At 43.1% G+C, this 20,597-nt stretch overlaps 1 protein-coding gene across 4 annotated transcripts in view; it reads left to right on the top strand.

Moving 5' to 3' along the window:
* The window catches only part of hivep2a (HIVEP zinc finger 2a), a 111,598-nt gene that overhangs the window by 17,187 nt on the left and 73,814 nt on the right, over positions 1-20,597 (top strand). For 2 of the 4 annotated variants that reach the window (XM_040125572.1, XM_040125574.1), the window contains one exon: positions 15,190-15,243. The exons of the other annotated variants lie outside the window; for them this stretch is intronic. The gene's annotated coding sequence lies outside the window, so the exon portion shown is untranslated. The remainder of the gene's footprint in view (positions 1-15,189; positions 15,244-20,597) is intronic. 4 annotated transcript variants of the gene reach the window in all.

Genomic DNA, 20,597 nt, shown 5'->3' with positions numbered 1-20,597 from the left:
GTGTGGAGGAATGTATGTTATACATATAATACCTGGATGAAGGAGGGGAAAATGCAATTCTAGTGCCTGCCCCCCTCTTTACAGCTCTTAGCAAGGTACCTGTCCTGTGTAGGCTGACAAGACCCTACCGTCTTTTTATTTTGTACGGTAAAACCCTTTCAAGCCCGCAACTGGATGAACTCTAAAATCCATCACGGTCGAGCTAAAATCAAAGCTGTTTCTCTTTGCCATTTTTTTTGGATAAACTACAAAGCTTTCAAGGGTAGTAATTTAAGGAATGCTCCAAAAAAAAAAACTTGATGGCTCTTGTTTGATCTTTTGCAGAGGACTGCTGCTGTAGTCTTTGGATTTAGTTACAGGAGATTCCAACGGCGACCTAGAGTCAGAGCAAAAAAAAAAATTCATGAGAGAGTAAAATGTCCATTGAAACCTGTGAAGAATGTGTTTCCTCACGCGGACCAGGGTCAGGTTATGCGCTTGCGCGTGCAAACATTCACATTCTGGTTTCAAAAAGCTTCTTCAATCTCTCTCCGAGTTTTGAGAAGCCTGAAGATGCTAGCTGGAGTGCTCCGACAGAAACCAGGATGTTGCGGCCTGTGATCACTCTCTCCGCCCCTGCGGTCGACATCTTCAGCACGAGTTGCATAGTAGCTGGAAATGAAACGGAATTTCAGGTGAAAGGACAAATTTTTACTGTCACTCGCCGCTGATAATCAGCTGGGGAAGAAAAAAACCAGCAGGTTGGCAAATACAAGGTCCAGGCAGGCAGACATCAAACGTGGTCCATCCTCAACCGCCGAGGTAACTTGGCGGGGGTACAGGGGACGGACAGTGACTGGATATGGAGGATTCAATAAGATGTCTGCACAGATACAGAGAGAAACCCGGGTAATGTTGTGATTATGTGCACCGAGTAGCTGAAAAACCAGGTTTTCTTGATGTGCGGATAATGTCACATCCTCTAGATGATCAAAAACCAGGATAGGGCCGAAAACTGGGAAGCTGGCGTTCATGTAAATGTACTCATCCGTGTAGTACACGACTCCGACGCTCTACTGGAAGAAGTACAACACGGGATTATTTTTGTTATCGATTCATCTTCCGATCACTTCATCTTTTTGTCTGTAAAATGTCAGAAAATAGTGAAAATTCCTAAAACAGTTTCCCACGAAACATGTTCATGTCTTCAGATCTCTTCTTTCTTTCTTTTTTTTTTTTTTTTTTGTCAGACGAACCGTCCAAAACCCTGAAATATTCAATTTCCATCACTAACATGTATGACGAAGAAAAACGGCAAAGCTTTTTGCCTTTGAGAATCTGGAACCGGCAAGTGTTTGGCGTTTTGCCTAAAAAACGACAAAAACAATTCTTCCATTGTAATAGTTATTTTTTTATCAAGTCCAAATCGATGAATCTACTAATCACCGCGGCTCCGTGTACATACTGTGGAGAACTGGATTATACTGCAAGAGCGGCTTCAGAAGTTTCCACAGACATTTTGACAGGCTGCTAAAAGGTAATTGTCCCTTCTCCTGGTTTGCACACACCGCTCCTTATTTTTGACAGTTGGGTTGGCTAACATTGTCTCCTTGTGCTTAAGGTTTTGTATCTGAATATTTTTTTTTTTTTATACAAAGCTGTCACAGTCAATTACCGGCAATGCATTACAACACTCTCCGCTTTCCCGCAAACTCCTGGATCGTGCATTTGTCAGTCCGCCTTTGAAATTCATCCTCTTTCACAAACAGTTCCACGTCCAAATGGAGATTCCTTTCAAAGTGATATTTTTCCATCTGACATTTGAGAAACATGCAATTTTCCCTCCGGTGACAGATGTGATAAGTGAACATGTGTGAAATTAGCTGGTGCATTATCTTCTTTTTTTGTCTTATATCTTTATTGATAAAATAACTAAAAGATGTCACATTCAAAAAAAAAAAAAGGCAGATATGTGAAATTCCCACAAAAACTAGAGGAAATCTGCTCTTCACACTCATTCAAACATCTTTTCCCTCTTACTCTCAGTCTCAGACTCTTGCTCCTCTCGTCTCTGAGTCTTCCTCTCCTTCTTTTTCCACAGCCTCTCCATCCCTCCGTCCATGCATCCCTCTTCTAACTCCGTCCCTTTGCCTCCCGTTTCATCTTCCACTCACTCTGATCCCCCTTCTCTCCTCCCTCCTCCTCCTCTTCAAAGCTCTGTCTATCTGTGTCTGAATTCAATCCTCTCCTCCCTTTTATCCCCCTCTCCTCTCTGTTCTCATCCCTTCCCGACTCGTCTCCTCCCTGTTTGTCTCCTCTCTGATGTGCTCCTTCTCCTCTTTCCTCTCCCTCTCCTCTGTTTGGTCTTTGCCTCTCGTGTCTTCTCTCTTCCTTCCCCTCTTTTCTTACTGCTTGTCTCCTTTTCTACTTTCTTTTCTCCTCCAAATCTACAAACCTACTCTCCTTTCCCATTCCGCCTTAGTTTTTCTCCTTTTTCCTTCCCCATCCCCTCCTCCTTTCCTCCTCCTCCTATCCATCCATCTAATTTGTCCTCCCCTCCCTCCTCTCTTAATATTTCCTCTTGTCTCCTTTCCTTTATTCTCCTCTCCCACCCTTTTGTGTCTCCTCCTCCTGTTTCTCATCCTCTGCTCTCCTCTCAACCTGTCCTCCAACTTCTTTTTCTTCTCTCCTCTCATCTCATCACTTCTTCCTCTCCTTCCTTTTCTCCTCGTCTCCACCCCTTTCCTTTCCTTTCATCTCATGCTCCCTTTTCCATCTTTTCTCGTTCCCCTTGTACTTTCGTCTCCTCCTTATTTTCATCTCCTCTCTTCTCTCTTCCAGGATTTTCTTTGGTGTTCCCTCCCTTCATTCTCCTCACCAGCCTTTCTCCTCGTCCCCTCTCTCCTCCTACTCTTCTCTCAACACCTCCTCTCCTTTTTTTGCTACTTTCTTTTCTTGATGCTTGTCTCATCCTCTATTCCCTTCTCCTCTTCTCTCATCTCTTTTACTTTCTCTTTCATTTTTCTTTCCTTTCCTCCTCTCTAACATTTTTCCCTTCTCTTGTCTTTTCCTCTTCCTATCACTCTTTGGATTTTTCCTTTCCTCATTCCTCCCTTTCAAGCGTTCCTTTTGTCTCCCTCCTTTTTTCCCTCCACTTTAGCTACTCTCTTCTACACCTTCCTTTCTTCTTCCTTCCCTCTCTCACTCACTCTCATGTTTTCCTCCCCTCGTTCATCTCTCCCCCTCCATCGCCTTCTCTTTCCTCCTCTTCCTCTCCCATCTTTTCCTCTGCCCTCTTGACTTTTACCCTCCCTTTACTTCTTTCTTCTCAACCTCTCCCTCCCCCCTCCCTTTTCCTTTCTTCGTCTTCTTCTTCTTTCCTCTCCCATGTTATCTTTCCCCTCCTCACCTCATCTCCTCTTTCATCCCGGTGCACCAAAATAAAACCCAAAAATTCAAAGACAGATCCTCCTTTTTCTTTCAGCTGTCACTTGTACGGTCTCTCTCTTCAGTTTCAGCCCTTTTAACTGATGAGGCACGAGGCGAAATTAGAAGACACTTAGATATATTCACTGTTTGTTTTGAAAGTACCTGTACCTGATGTGTGTTTCCATGCCGTGACACACTCAGACATACAAACACACCCACGCAGTGACAGGATTTGGCTGACAACTCGGTGATATTAGACCTCTCTGTTAACTGAGACTACATAGGAGGATCAAAGGCAGCCGTCAGCCGTCTGTGTGCGTGTGATCTCTTGTTAGACTGTCTTAATGTCATCAGTAAATTTTGCTCTGTACTCCATCTATCTACTTCCCGCTGGATATTAAACGCAGAGATGTTCAGCTGAGGGCCAGAAATGTCTATGCAAATGTATTCAGCTAAGTCTCATTTTTCAAAAAATGTAAATATGGCGATGTCCCTTCCAAAATCGTGATTGTTGGCGTGAAAGTAAAGCACATTATGAGTCATCTTAATGCATTTCATTTCCAAATACTTACATTTTTGTGGACAGAGCTGCTCACCAATTTGTAAAATACCTAGTGATGCCAGTTAGAAATGTAAATGATCTGCAATTAGTACCTTAAAAGGCATTAAAATATCTTGAAGTGGATTAAATGGCTTTCAGATGATCTTTCCCTTTCCATTTTGACAGTCCTGGCTGAAATTATTGGACCCCTGAATTTTAAGTACAGAATTTAGAATATCTTCAGAAATAAATGCAAAGTAACCAATTTTGTAAAATCGGAATATTTAATAAAATGTTCAAAGTTACCGAAAAGCAACACCGGAAAATGCTTTCAAATAGTGAAATTACAAATACAGGAATAAAATGTGCACTCAAAAATTGGCACCCTTCTGATGAATTTAAATTAGTTCCCTCAAACTAAATAAAAAAACAAATAAGACTCACCTGTGCTTAATTTTCCAGCATTCACGTGACCTGAATTAACCAATGAATGATGGTTTTACTGCATAAAAAGGGGCCTATTGTTTCCGGTTTCTTTTTCACAATGGCACAGACAAGAGAGTGTCTGAGAGCATCAGAAAGGTTATTATCAAAAGACATAACAATTCCAAAGGCTACAAGGCGATCGCCAAAGATCTTGAGAGTCAGTTTTATGACGTTTCACAGTCATAAAACTGTTGAGACGCTTCCAGGACGTGGCGCTGAGATGAAACTCACTGAGAGAAGTCGGGTTGATGTGGATTGGTTAAAAAAAAGAAAGCACCACTCAGGACATCTAAAGAGCTTCAGGCTGATCTGGTGCGATCTGGAGTGGTGGTTTCAGCCCCACACTAAACCAAGGAGGGCTCCATGGGCAAAGGTCAAGGCCAAGGTGGACACCACTATTGAAAGAAAGGCACAAAAAGACAGGACTAATGTTTGCAAAAACATTCATAGATAAGCCGCAGTCTTTCTGGGATCATGTTCTATGGACAGATGAAACCAAAGTAGAGCTCTCTCTGGGAATAAAGTGCATCAGTTTGTTTATAGGTGACGAAATGAAGCCCAACACCCCACCTGCAGTAAAACATGGTGGAGGTTCTATCAGGCTGTGAGGCTGCTTTGCTGCCTCTGGTACTGGAGGCACTGAATGTATCAAAGGAATGAAGAAATCAGAAGATCGCCAAGGCATTTTAGAGCGAAATGTGTGACCCAGTGCCAGAAAACAACAACCCAACCCAACCCAAAGCAAACATCCAGCCGCACAAAAGAATGGTTGAAAAGATAAAGATTGACTGTTTTAAGCTGGCCAGCCATGAGTCCTGACCTCAATCCCATTGAAAACCTTGCAGAGAGCTGTAATCTGCCATTGCACAAAGGACACCTGCAAACTTAAAAGGGCTTGAACACATAGCAATGGAAGAAGTGGCAGAAACTACCAGCACACAGGTGCAAGAAGCTTGTAGATGGTTACGAGAAACGTTTAGAGGCTGCAACTGTTGCCAAAATGGCTGCAACAAAATGTTAGTGAAGGGTGCCAGTAATTGTGCCTTGGGAACATTTTGTGTTCCTATTATTTCACTATTATGCAAGTTTGGTTTTTTAATTTTCATTTATTCAGTAACTTTGGACATTTCATTACAATATTTTGACTGCAAAGAACTGGTTAATATGTGTCTGTTTCTGAAAATGTTCTTAATTCTGTACCAAAAATTCAGGGGTGCCAACGATTTCAACCAGGACTGAATGTCTACATGATACAGGAGGTTTACAGGGGACTTACTAGTCCCTTTTCGTGGCAAACATTTTGACGTATCATAGCAGGAAATGCAAAGCTGAAACAAATTTTGTTAACAAAGGCTCATTTCCATCAGGTGTCCCAGGGAGCCATGACTGAGAGCCAGCATGCACAGTACCCATGGTTTGTCTGCTGTGAAAATGTGTATGTCCGAACGGAGAGTTCAACCGCAGTGCTTTGGAAAAACTGGCAGCTCTGACCCATGTTTCTGCTCATTGCGCAGGAAAGATGAAGGCCCGAGGCAGACATTCCTACAGGTTTTCTACGATAGGAGGGGCTTTGCCAGGACTACTCAAATTCTATCATCATAGTTTAGTGGATGGAGTTGGTAAATAAGCCCAAAAGAAAACGATGCTTTTGGGAAAAAAAAAAGAGAGGGTGAGGATTTTATTCAAAAGCTCTCAGTATGAAACAATAACAATCCAGCAGCAACATTAACTGCAGCCTCCAAAATGACCATACAGTAGAATCAGCATGCCTCTAAAACTGTTTCAACAAAGACTGAACACCATAACCTTTAACCATCGTGGAGGTGGGAGTTATTGCAGGGCTGCTGTATTAGGCTGCTTTAGTGTTGGCCAGGTGTTCCTTTTTAAACAGCTGTAGCTAATGATTATCTTAATCATCGACTAATCTGTCAATTACCTATTAATGGATTCATTGTTTAGTCCATAAAATGATAGAAAATAGTGAAAAATGTCCATCACAAGTTCACAGAACCCAAGATGATGTTGTACGACGCCTTGTTTTGTCTGACAAACAGTCCAAAAACCCAGTCCATTTAAAATGATAAAAACAGATTAAAGCAACAATCCCCACATTTGAGAAGTAGCCATATATTTATACATATATATATATATATGTATATTTATATATATATATATGTATATTTATATATATATATATATGTATATTTATATATATACGTGTGTATGTATATTTATACATACATATATATATATATATATGTATTATATATATAGATATATATATATATGTATATTTATATATATATATATATATGTGTATTTATATATATAAATATACATATATATATAAATATACACATATATATGTATATATATATATATATATATATATATATATTTATATATATATGTGTATGTATATTTATATATAAATATACATATATACTCTATGTGCAGCACATTTGCAGTAGATAAGCAGTAGATAAGAGTATTGTGTATAAACACACTCACAAGCTTATCAACAAACATGCACATACAGTTATATGTATGTTCTCGCACACACACACACGGACACACACATAGGCATACAAATTCACACGTGCAGACACACACATACTGTATATACTACCGAGTCAGACGTGCTGTACATGAACCCACTCACACTCCCATTTGGTTTTCGCCCTCCTCACCAAACCAAACACTGTAATTTATCTCCATCTCTCTCTCAGTCCAACCTCAGGCCATTAAAGGTTTCCCGTTGGGTTTGCGGCGGGCAGAAATGTCAGAACTGTGGATTCCAGCGCCGGGCAGAGAGGCTGCTATGTGGCGGCAGATCGCTATGCTATATGTGTTATCCTTCTGTCCGTGGGGTGCTGCTTTTTTAGGCAGCGTGTGTGTATATCGAAGTGAAGGCTCCTCGGGCCTGATGCTCCGAGCTGAACTTAGCTGAGGGGATCTGCCAAGAACAGAGGAAGCTTTCCCACCTGTGAGGTTAGCTTTGTGCAGCGACGCTACTAGACTCTCAAGATCCTCGTGTGTTTAGCACCAGTAGCTGCGAATACGCTTCAGCACACACGCACACATATTGAGTAACATTACAGATTTGTAAGCCTGGGACATGGATGGAGTGTCACACCGTTAAAAGAAAAATACTCTTTAAGCTGCACACTGCATTTATATCTTTCCTGGGGCTTTTGATCATATCACATGACCTTCATCTGCAGATGGAGTTTCGTAGATGTTTGAATTTACCTTTTTTTCCCCCTGAAACAATTTAGGAATTTATTGTTTAGGTTGACTTAAAAGTTAATTCTTGAAAACAGTAGGTGACTAAACAATCTCGCCGCAGCCCCCTTTTAGTAGCTGTTCTGGAGCTTTCGATCATATCGCATGATCTTTACCAGAAGACAGAGTTTGGAGTTTAACATTTAAACCCTTTCAGCACAAATCTTGCTCAACTAATATTGGAAATATCACCAAAAACTACCAGTCTGTCCAATGGACAAAGATGGGGAAAGACGGAACATTATTTTTATTTCCTAACTATTTTATTTTCCTGCCTACTGAAGCCGTATATACTCATCCATCGTAGCAGATGCGCTGTAGTTCACAAGTTCCTAACGTATAAAAAGCCGGAGGTCTGCGTGAGTTGAATGGCTTTTTGCGGGGATGGCGCCTCGTCTACTGCAGGTGCAAGAAAATACCGTGGGTGTTTGAGCTGTGTGGACTGTGTGGATCGATACGTGTGTAGAGATCACGAGAAACAGACAAGAATCCAACACATATGATGTATGTTACAACATATAATATGTTGAGAATCAACTCAGGCCTTTCCTCTTTTGGAGAAACTCGCTTGACTATAGCTACTGTTTTCCCTTCACCTACAGGAATAGTTGAGAGTCATTCTGGGAAATGTATGAAGTCATCAAAATCACTAACTGGAGAGAAAGTGGAAAAGTCCACTTACACAAATAGATCTATCGACAGGCGAGTACTTTTCATTGCATTTTCAGGGCAGTGTCTGTGTGTGTGTGTGTGTGTGTGTGTGTGTGTGTGTGTGTGTGTGTGTGTGTGTGTGTGTGTGTGTGTGTGTGTGTGTGTGTTAAAAAAAAAGATGTTCATATACAAAAAGTGGACTGGAAGAAAAATAGTCTGAATCTGCTTCTGTCTTCATCTTTTTTATACAAAAATCCATAATTCTAACATGCTACAGTAGCTAACATCCAGGGACATTTTGGTCAGGTTTGCCATCTTTTGTCTTTTACCTTTCCCACAGTTTCTCTCCATCTGTCTCCTCTCCTCTCCTCTCTCTCCTCTCCTCTCCTCTCCTCTCCTCTCTCAGATGCTGCTCAGGGCCAGAGCAGTTATATTTAGCTCGTCTCTCGTCCTCCTCCTTCTCTCCCTCTGTTTTTTGCCCCTGCAAAGATGGCTTCATTAGCCATAGACCTCAGCATGAAACACACACACACACACACACACACACACACACACACACACACACACACACACACACACACACACACACACACACACACACACAAACACACACACTGGGGTAGAGAAGGGGATAGAGTCTGTTACATAAGAGTCTCTGTTATATAATTTGATGCATATTTGATGCTGAATGGTGCAGTAGCAGTTCAGAAAGGTGTGTGTGTGTGTGTGTGTGTGTGTGTGTGTGTGTGTGTGTGTGTGGAGGAGGAAGGCCAGATTTTTACAGTTTGGCCTCTCCTTGCCCTCCCTGAGTCATTGCATCACAGGGAAAACTAAAGGTGAACAGGAAGTCGCCTTGATGGAGCGCATGCTGTAGGAAGGGCCGCAGCTTCCAAAGAACGCGGACTTTCCAAAGAAAGTTGGTTGAAAGTTGGGTTGCTGAGCCACAGCTGCTCTGACGTCAGGCGGAATTGTTTGGAATACATATGGTATTGTTATACTCTCTCCGAAGGCATACTATAACTCGTCATTACGAACGGTGTGGATGGGGCTAATGCTAAAACCACATTACTTTACAGTGAGACATTACTGTTCCGACGGACGGCTTTAAAGGGGCACTGCAGCAATGCAGTATTTTACATTTGTAGAGTTGGTGGACTTGTAAGAGAAAGATTAATAAAGGAATCGTCGAAATCAAAGCAGCAGAGCCTGAGATATCCTGACTTTACCTATAACTAGCTTTTTTTTTTTTTTTTTTGTTAGCATGTCCAAAATAACCCTGATGGAAATCTGCCTCCAGAGCCATTATGCTACTTTTTTTCTGTCAGGCCGATCAGGACTTTTCTATGATGAGTAAACTGAACTCTATGTGTAAAAGTGGTTAAAATGCCCCTTTAACCCCTTCTATCAACAAAAAGAGCCCTCTTGTCTCATGCTACCTTCACAACTCAGAGCGCGGGGACTTATTGATGCAATCTGTGTTTATTTAAGGCCTTAAAACAAAGCTTATGATTTGGGAGAATTTACTGTTGATTATGCCTCTTGTCTGTGTGGGCTTGAGTCGATAAATAGAACTATAATGTTTTAATGGTTTTCTTTTTTGGCCCCATGCTTTGAGACCGTGAAATTTTTATGGTTCCAGCATTTTAATAGCTGTCCTGCTGCCAAGTAAATTAAAATAAAATCTGCATAGATTATATAGGCGTTTTATCAGTTTATTAGTCTTGGAAATCTCTTAGTTTTCATGTCAAGTGGCCATTACTGTGTTACACAGCCTGACGAGGCAGGCTTGGCACTCCTAGGGTTCCTGGTTCAAATCCCAGCCTGCCCCAGTGGAGCTGTAACTTCCCAGAAGTGCAGGGCTGTGGTTATACTGGGCAGCTCCCAGGTGGGAATGTGTGGAATTCCCTCTCAGAGAAAAAAAGGGAGACCGAATTAAGAAAACAAAAACGTTCCCACGCTGCATTAATGAAGCTTTCCCAACATGCTTCAAGCTTTCCTGTTGCCTGGGTCCCGATTCCGCGTTCTTATGGTAAACAACCTGCGTTGTTTTGTTTTTGTCGGGAAGCAAAGGCTGACGCGTCAGCTGACTAGCACTTCTTTATTTGCTTGTTTTTTCCTTCTTTTAATTTCTCTGAGGAAGTAAGTCAGTGAGGTTCGGGCTCTGCCAAACAGTAGCAGCTGAAAAATAAGAGCTGCAAAAACAACTTGCAAAAATCCAAGAAGAATTCAAGAAAAAAATAAAAGCAAAATCAAGAGGAAATTAATTGAAGGGAAGAAGTCCTGAGCCAGAAAATACAGTCGTGTGTTATTGAACGTACATCCAAAAGTGGGAGAGGAAGAGGAAAAGAGGAATATGTTTTCAAAAGTAGACCTGAACATGTAAAAGGATAAAGAACATTTAGTGTGTTTCTCCACGTTTTCATCCAGGGACATAGGCAAACCACCTCAGGCGACCACCGAGACCCACATCAGTACAGATACCGCTGCGGGACTGTCACATTTTTACGAGTACTGTAGCTGAATGTGCACGAGCAAAATTAAATGAAAGTGAACTTAAAGTAAGAAGAGGAAGTGTGCTGTAATAGTATCGCTGTAACCAGTGACAACACTCAACGTCAGATGGTCTCTCAGCGATTTTTTGGGATAGATCATTTCATCTTTTTGTGTTTCACAGAGGAAGAATAAATCGGTTCTAAGGGTTTCACCTCTAATTAACACGGTTATATTAACACCAGTGTCAGCGCTGGAAAGCCATGTCATTTTTGGACCAATATTATTTTGCACTTATTTCGGAATGATCGTTTTTTTTTAATTTTTTAATGTGACACTGACTTGAGCTGTCAAATTGCTAACAACATCGAAATGGACCGGTATGTCTAGTGTGTGTAGAAAGCTTGACTTGATTTAACGGAGCATTTTCATGAAACTGCGCACACTGATGCTCCTATGAGAAAAATATCCTACATTTTCCACATCTTTCAGTTGATAGTGACCGTTGACATGATCATTGTCAGTATCAACGGGAAGATGTGGGAAAATACTGGATGTTTGTCTCACAAACCGCACATCAGTGCGCACTGTTGTGCGGTTTGTTATGAGTCACTATCTTCTTCAAAAACCTACCGTGTTGGCGCATCGGAGAATTTCTTATATGAAAATGTACATAATGTCCAGTTACAAAACTTGACACACGAACCCATTTTTACTAATCACAAGAGGAAATATCGTCCCTGTGCGTGACAGTGTGTGTGTGTGTGTGTGTGTGTGTGTGTGTGTCTGTGTCTGACAGGTGGACACAGTTGAAAGTTGCGCCAATCCAGCCGTGCGCTGACCTGGCCGTCAGATATCATCCAACAGCAAAGTATGCCACGCTATCTGAGCTAATTTCCTGCTGCTAACCGGAAGGCTGCCCTTCTGGTGACATTGCTGTAACGCTGGAATCCTGCCCCCCCCCCCCGGTGCAGTCACTGCCAGATAATGAGGTTGCGTAACAGTTAAACTCTTCCCTGCGTTGTTAATATCGATTAGCTCGCTCCAGCTGACATACAACAGACACACACACACACACAGGGCGCCCAGTTGCCAGTCCATCAGCTGGCAGATCAATCAGAGCATAATGAGATAAACGAGCTCACTAATTAGTTAACGAACCGCTGGCTGACTGACTGACACGAGCACACACAGAGCCAGCCTGGCAGCCTCTCCTCCTGTCAGCTCTGGGGAAGAGAAGGCAAGTTCCTTAGCAAAGTGCAGTTCAGTGCAATTTGATCTTTGAAAGCTTCATTTTGTTAAGCAAGGACTTTAAAGACCCTCTTAACTGGAAGAGTTATGACTTTGAATGCCTCATTCGAACAAAGTTTTGCCTGGACTGCAGTTCTTTTTCATATGGTATCGCTGGGGATTTTCTCCAGCAGAATACCTCATAATTCTGATGTTAATCTTAACATTTTCATTGTCTCCTAATGTAACTTTGTTCGATCTTTTAATAAGTCTTACGTGTAAAGACTAATTGTACAGTGGCTGCGCAAATTCAAACCTGGCTACCTCAAAAAAAAAAGTTCAACATTTTGATAAATGCAAAAATTTGCTTTCTTTCTGGGGGTTAAATGAGAAGCTTGATGCCACTGCCATGTCTGTGTATTTAGTATGGAGCTAGAGCCACAAGTTAATCAGCCTAGCTTAGCATAAAGACTGGAAGCAAGGGGGAAAACGGTTAGCCTGGCACCAACCAGCATTTTAAAACTCATAAATGAACACTTTGCACGTTGTTACCAAAACAGAAATTTTAAAAGCATCAGTTTGTGGTTCTGGCTAAGGTTACCTGCTGTAACCATTTCTTAAATAAGAGCAGTTCAGCTGTCTGCCCTCTACATCTGTGCAGCATCTGGCCATAGCACGGGTTGCCGAGTACAGTCCGTGAGCACAGATTCAATACTGGTCTCTGTGCTGGTGTGATGGTGCCGAACCTACTGTACATCAATCAGTCAGCTTTAGAGGTGTTGGCAGGTGTATTTATTTCATTTTGGGCAGGACCAAGCTAGGTGTTGGAATGCACCGTAAATAAATAAGCGTACTTCCCTAAAACATTGAGCTATTCCTTTAGCACAGACTTGACCCAAACATGTCATCACACTGGTATGATATAACAGCTCCTGGAAGGTTGTATACCCTGGTCTTACCATACTGGATCTCAAGACACAGTTAAATGAGCAAAGTCTTCTTCCTACATTTCCACGCAGGCTCACTGTTACTTTTACAGGTGAACGAAAAAACTCCCCACTCTCAAGCCCGTGAATGATGAACAGGCTCAAATGGCACATTCTTTTAGGCGTGTGAACGCAAACGTGTGCTGGGCCACACTGAAGGACCGCCCACTTAACCGACGTCCTCTGCGTGTGCCGTTGTACATACTCATTCGCAGAAAAATACAAATCGCATCAGCTGCCTTCGTCCGCAACGTCTCGACATTTCGAAAAGCCCATAGAGATAAATTACGAGCGAGTCAAACATCTTGGGCGATTTGATTTGCCTGGAACGCGTCAAGGAGTAGACCCGGTCTGTAATGTTTTGATTTCCTCTTCTTCTTCTTTTAGTTTCCGGCAGACTAGACACAGGAAGTGCGTTGCTGCCTCCGGCAGGTTAAAAACAACAACGCATTTGGTCTTTTGGTCTCGAGACGCATGTGGAGACGCATTCTAATGCACAGGTGCTTAGAGCTGTCTACTTGTGATTGGATCAACCGAGACATCTGTCAATGCCGGGTCTGAACGGGGCCAAAGTGACCTGCCGATTTAGGCTGGTGGGTTAGTTCGGCTCAGTAAACTGTGATTGACAGCTCTGACCCCCTAACCCTGACACACTCCTATTCATCATAGGCCGTCTAGTATAGTGTGTGTGTGTGTGTATGTGTGTGTGTACGCGTGCGCGCTTACTGGCGTAGTTTGCTCGCGTAACACTAAACTGGATACCCCTGATGTCCTGGGACCAAAGGGGCTTCCATGAAACACACACATAACTGGAGCGTCCGTGGGGACAACCCCGAATAATTTTAGCTTTATGGGGAAAGCCTGAACCGGATGACCCACAGCGGGACAAATAGCTGAACAGACAGACAGAAATACAAACAGAGAGACAGGAAGGCAGATGGCTATCGCCAAGGTTCAACCAAAATAAATGTAGTCTCGTGTATTGCTGATATTCATAGATTAGAGGTATATCTTGAAGAAAGACGAAATGGTGTATATTTTGTGCACAGAAAAACAGAATTAAAAAGATCTAAAAAACATCTTAGAAAAACATAAAGTAAATGATTCATATTTGTAATTTCCAGGTAGACAGCTCACTGAAGCATATTGTTGAAGGGTGTGGCTTTGTTCCTGCACCAAAGGCCCCAAAGGCCCCCAAAGGATATCCTAATCTGGCTGCCAGGGTTGACTCAGTTTTGGGGAGTTTTTGCAGCACTTTGGCCAATGAATGGCAACCAAAATTTGTCTGAGATATGGATATGCCTATACTCCATGCCGAGGAATTGTTTTTTTTGTTTTTTTTTAACTGACATTAAAAACGTATAAATCATAAAAGTTAAACCGTACGGGTTGTGTTCATCCCTAAAGCATAAGTCTGGTGATTCTGTCTCGCCTCGCTCGGACTTCCCTACCCTGACGGTGGCATTTGTTCAAAAACAACTCATTAACTTCCTTAAACAGCAGGGCACTGTAGCTGTGAGCGAACGTTACTTCAGCAGGAGTAAACGGCGAATTTGTCGAGGACTACTTTCAGTTGCGGATTCGTATACGTTTGGTTTGCTAGAGGAAAAATACCCAACATTAGGACACTTGAACTTTAAAGAAAAGAACTTGTGTCACTATAGGTATAATGAGGTATATTGTCCGGAGCCTACATTGTTAGTTTGAGACAGGATGCTAGCATTCAACAACTATAGTTCCCATGAGGCTTTGCTGAAGTTGTAATGGCTCAGACCCATGGGATATGTTGAACTACGGTTCAGTGATGAGGGGTACACATTTCAACTGTCTAGTGCAGCTATAGATAACCACTCTTCTTTGAATATGGAGAGAAAAGCACAGGTGCATTATTTTTCAGAAAGCAACGGGGCAGATGAGGGAAGGAGCAGGTCTTCGTCACTCCATTGAAAAACTAACTAGGTTCACAAAATCACAAGCATACAATAACAGGTTGTTGGGAGCATTGGGCAAAAATTAGGCATGTGTGTATCGAAACAGACGCATTAACAGAAGAGTCATAAATCTTTGTCTGCATCTTTGTCCTCATTTGCTCCTCTCTGTCTCTTCACATAGGGCTTCTATTATGGCACCATGTAACAGGTGTTCCTTCCCTGGTGCAGAAACAAGGTATGTGGGATGATTTGAGTTTGTGTTGATTTTCTGTAATTAAAGTCAGGGATAACCTTTGTGCTTTGGTTTGACTCGTTAATTTTAATGAACAGAAGTTTGGGGTAAACACTGTGTTTTTCTGTAATCAGGCTGGATCTGCTGTGTTTTCCACTGAGGGAAGTTTATGGTAACCTTTAAGAGCTGACGTCAGCCGCTGTTGTCAGCTGTGCTTGCACAGCCGGCTACTGCTGCGTGTTTGTGTGTGTGTGTGTGTGTGTGTGTGTTACAGAGGCAGGCAGGATTCTCTTTAATGAGGGTGAACTCGAGGGTTTGTGCTTAGTCTTTGTTCAGCCTGCTGGGAAGGTTGCTGGCATACGGGTGTTTGTGCATGTGTGTGCGTGCGTTTGTGTGTGTGTGTGTGTGTGTGTGTGTGTGTGTGTGTGTGTGTGTGTGTGTGTGTGTGTGTGTGTGTGTGTGTGTGTGTGTGTGTGTTGGAAGCCCCCTATAGACAATGCAAGAGTTCTATTTTCAAGTAAGTTGAGTCAAATCTGTGTCTCTGTATGAGTGTGTGTGTGTGTGTGTGTGTGTGTGTGTGTGTGTGTGTGTGTGTGTGTGTGTGTGTGTGTGTGTGTGTGTGTGTGTGTGTGTGTGTGTGTGACACCCCCGGGGGGCGACAGGTGCCTTGGGCAACATGAAACCCTGTAGAATGACATGGTGAGAGACTCAAACAGAGGGGGTGTGAAGTGAATGAAAAAGTGAGGGTGAAAAGGATAGAGAAAAAAAACTGAGGAGATACACTACATGGCCAAATGTAAGAGGACACACGCATACGTGGTTGTTGAACGTCTTCTTCCAAGACCACGGGCATTAATGTGCTGCTGTCATGGCCTCTGCTCCTTCTTCACACCAGATTTTGGAACCTGGCCGCGGGGATTTGCTCCCATTCAGACACAAGAGCATTAGTGAGGATCCAACGCCAATGCGGGGTGATAAGGTCTGGCTCACAGTCCGTGACCCAGTTCATCCAAAAGGCGCCAGATAGGAATGGGATCCGGGCTCTGTGTCATCGGCACCGAATTCCTACAGCCATTTCCTTTATGTTGCATAAAGATTTCCTTCACTGGACCTACGGTGCCTAATCCCAACCGTGAAAGACAGACAGGTGTGTCCACATACATTTGGCCGTAGAGTATCAAAGGGTTGACAAAGTGACAGAGAGAGATGGAGGCAGATAGAGAGATAGTGGAAGAGAAAGACAGGGAAGCAGAGATAGACAAATAGACAGAGAGATAGTTTTCACTGCTGGAATCAGGGACAGCTGGCCTGTGTGTGTGTGTGTGTCCGTGTTGGCATGGCTTGGTTGCATAACAGTCGACTGGGTCCCCCTGTGGCTCAGAGGCTAAAGTGGTCCCTCTCTCTGTCTCTCTCTCCCGATTCAATCAAACGAAGCTTTATCGACTGGCGGTTAAATGCCATGTACGCGCTGTCAAAGAATACAAAGCAAAGTGAAGCGCAGCGTGGCCGATCAACGTACACCCGAAGGGGTTCACGAGTCGATATCGCGGTACCGGTCAAACTCAACACCGAAAACATTTCCACATCCTTTTTTGTGATGCATTGACAATAACCTTGTTCCAGGACCACACCGTGTTTCCCATGGTGCTTTCGCTGTAGGGAAACTCTGCCGTGGAAAGAACAGCCCTTGCGTTTTCTGCGCTCCGCTTCCTAAGATACTGGCTGCTCTCTGATGTCTATAGAGGTGTGTGTGTGTGTGTGTGTGTGTGTGTGTGTGTGTGTGTGTATAAGTCTGTGAGTCTGCGAGCATTATTTTATGAGCAAGCCTCCCCGCGTGCAAAGTTGTGTGGCCGTGCATTTTCAGGTGTTGGTATTCTTGTGTTTGTGTCTGTTTTTGAGTACTTGTATATATATATATATTTGTGGTTGTGTAACTCTCCACATGTGGGCACTTGCTGGAGTTCTCAGTCGATTGCACGCAGGTATGTTTACGTGCATGCACACCGATGTGTGTACGAGCGCTTGCACGCGCTTGACGGTTAGCCGGCGAATTTGCACTATAGAGTAAGGAAGGCTTTAGTCGTGAATGGTGTGTAAAGGTAAGGGAGAAGGAGGGAGGAGGTGGAGAAGGCGAGAGAAGGGGAGGACATGTGCAGACTAGACAACTCTTGGCATGGAAGATTCCCTGGATACAGGTCTTGTAGTCTGACTCTGGTTTACACTGCACCTCTTGCCAGTACAAAATCACAGAAAACAAAACAAACTTAGCCACCTCATTAGTCTCGAACAAATCACACAGCTATCTGATATCAGAAACAGTTAAGTGTAAATGCATCCAAGAAGCATCGGAGACGGATTCAAATTGAGCTGCCCAAAGCATTTTTTTAGGAGGTGGTTTGAGATGCAATCTAGCGAGCTGTTTACCATCACCCTCTGGACTGGAGGAGTTCTTACCCTCATTTGTTTGTAACACGGAGAAACCAAGACGGATGCAATCAGATTTGTGATCTGGCCAACGGAGACACACATATATATGTGGCCAAGGGTAAACAAAAGTGCATGAAATTTGCATCTGGATTTTATTTGGACATGAGACACGTGAAATGAGAAGTATAAATTGGGCCTAAGACAAAAAGACACACATGCAGTAGCTTTTGTGTTGTGTGATTGATTAAGTTATTGATCACGATGTACGCAAGCAAAAGTTCAGCCAAAAAAGGAATTCAAGGCGAATTCAGCTTCACTGCTTCATGCCAGCTGCACGCTGACTTCTCATTGACTCAATCCACCCACGACTGGCTGCTGGATATCAAACGTGTTTAAACAACTGTCGCTGGGTTGACGGCTCCAAATGTTGGCGTTTCCGGCTGGATTCACATTATGCCTCATCACTCATGGGAACAACTGAAAGTAAGCCTTGGGATCTGGTCGGCAACCACCAGAATGGACGGGGCTAAAGACAGAAGGAGAGAGAGGAGAGGGAGAAAGAAAATAGAACACTGACAAAGAGGCATTTAAAGAGGGAAACGGATATAGACAGGTCGAGGTATAAACACGGGAAGGAAAAACTAGGAAGAGCGAAAAGAAAAGAGCGAAAGAGGAGTTAGGGCAGAAGAGACATTTTGAGGGGAGACACGAGAGACTGACAGAAAAAGGAAAAAGACAAAGAAACACAAGACCGAGACAAAGGGAGACAGAAATTTTGGGGAGACAGAAAGTAAAACGCCAGAGAGACAAAGAGACGGGGCCTGGCTGGAGACGGGGATGAGACGCTCCTAGTCATATTTAATCATCAAATATTAATGCAGTAAAGATGGAATACAGGAAATTAATATTCCCCATTAACAAAGAGGGAGAGCAAGCAGGGGGTGGCAACGGCTACAAAGAGACAAACGGCCTCCGTTCAGCAGTTTACGGTCTGTTCTTTACCGGCTAGCGCCGCTGATTGCCAGAGCCAAGTCGGGTCACGCTCGACGTCCTCCACCGTGACCTCAGCACACCCGACCGATCCAGAAACACCACACATCCATCATGTTCCCCTTTCACTCTTAATGTCATTCTGTTTAAATTCAGGATCCGTTAGTTCCTCACGCTTTGTTTGAGCTACTGCCAAGTGCTCTCTGCGCAGTTGTGTTTCTGAAGTACGCTTCCCCCAAATTCCCCTGTACGCTTCTGCAGGTGTAGGTCGCGCTCTTCTAATCGGTAGTTTACAGCCTTACTGACCCAGTTTCTCTTCCCCTGTTTACTCCAAAACACATCAGAAACACAGAACACTTCCTGCAGAGCCGTAAATAGATAGCAGATACCGAGCTGTTTGAATGATGGAGATTTTTTTTACTCAGTGACCTGTGACAGTTTACGATGGACAGCTTCGGCAGTTCAGTCGCACAGACACAGATACAGATAGATAGATATATATAGCGGATAACAAATGACTCAAAACTTGAGTGTTAATCTGACACCTTTTTTTTTTGTTGTGATCACAAAGCAAACATCCTCACTTTCTATTAGCATTAATGCTGCGAGTTGCATCAACAATGCCTTTCAGCAGCTAGTAGCCAGAAGTTTAAATATGAAAAGGCACTGTGGTATTTATTTAATCTAACCCAGCAGAATAATGTGGTGAAGTAAATCTGGACGGGGGAATTTACGAGTCTCATTTTATTTGGAGTTTCCAAGAGCAATTGGATTAAGCCTTTCTTTACCCCCCGAACAGACAACGTGTGTTTTCTCTGAGAGGGTTTCTTTCACTCGTCTTTCTTTCTTTTGTGTGACAGGGCTCAGGTCGGTGCATGTGGCGTGTGATAGCTCTTAGGCTGCATCCACACTAATGTTGTATAGACTATACTGTATATAGTCAAGTGGGAAAAACATTCACATCGGCGTTCTTCACCCGGAGATATGAGGAATTTCTGACAGCTAGCGTCACTTTCCCTCGGCAACATCTGGAAAGGTGTCAACAAACCTGTGTCAAAATGGCTGCAAGGCCACCAACGACAACAGTTCAGTGCTATACATGAACCAATATTAACACTACTACAACTGTTTATTTTAAAAGGAGTTATATAACCTCCAGAGTGGGTTTAAATCCAGATTAACTCGTTAAGGAGCTGCCACAAATATGTAATATGTTAAAAATAGATGACTGGTCCGACGAGTGGGGGTGATCACCTTGGAATCACGTGTGAATGTCGCCAAGGTTTCAGTTATTCCCATTTTTCTGAGATGATGTGAACGTGAGGTGACACGACAACACGAGATAAAGAAAGGGTGTCAGAGCCTTCGGGGGGCACAAGTTGCTGAGAGCCGACGCTGTCTTAACCTGTTACAATGATCTTCAAGTGATTTGAGGTTTCAAGTTTTAGGCTCTGGATCCATTTAACGTTGGCAGTTTCCCGGCGCTCTCTTTCTCCCTCCCTTTCGCTCCCGCCCCACCCTCGTGGTCAGTGTGATCCTAACAAGGCGGATTACGTGTTTTCAGACCGAGAGCAATCCAGATATGATCAAGTATTTATGTAAGCCGCACTCTCACTGTTCAGATACATACAGAGCCCTCGACTCAACAGCTGTTTCATAACCAGCAGTTGCTGCTGCTGTGTGCGTGTGTGTGTGTGTGTGTGTGTGTGTGTGTGTGTGTGTGTGTGTGTGTGTGTGTGTGGACGTTAACGAGTCTGTGTTGTGTGATAGCTGATGGTCATCACCAAGGCACTCAATTATAGATGTCCAGTTAATGCTTAGGAGAGAACAGACATCTCTGGCCTAGTCACAAGAAGTGTGTGTGTGTGTGTGTGTGTCCATATGTTGTCCGTTGTATTAATTTCAAAACCGCTAACTTTTTTCTGGTTAGTGAAATTATA

Source organism: Xiphias gladius, chromosome 4 (assembly GCF_016859285.1).
Source record: "Xiphias gladius isolate SHS-SW01 ecotype Sanya breed wild chromosome 4, ASM1685928v1, whole genome shotgun sequence".
NCBI lineage: Eukaryota > Metazoa > Chordata > Actinopteri > Istiophoriformes > Xiphiidae > Xiphias > Xiphias gladius.
The sequence above is the reverse complement of the archived record's forward strand: the minus strand, read 5'-3'. Positions and strand labels throughout refer to the sequence as shown.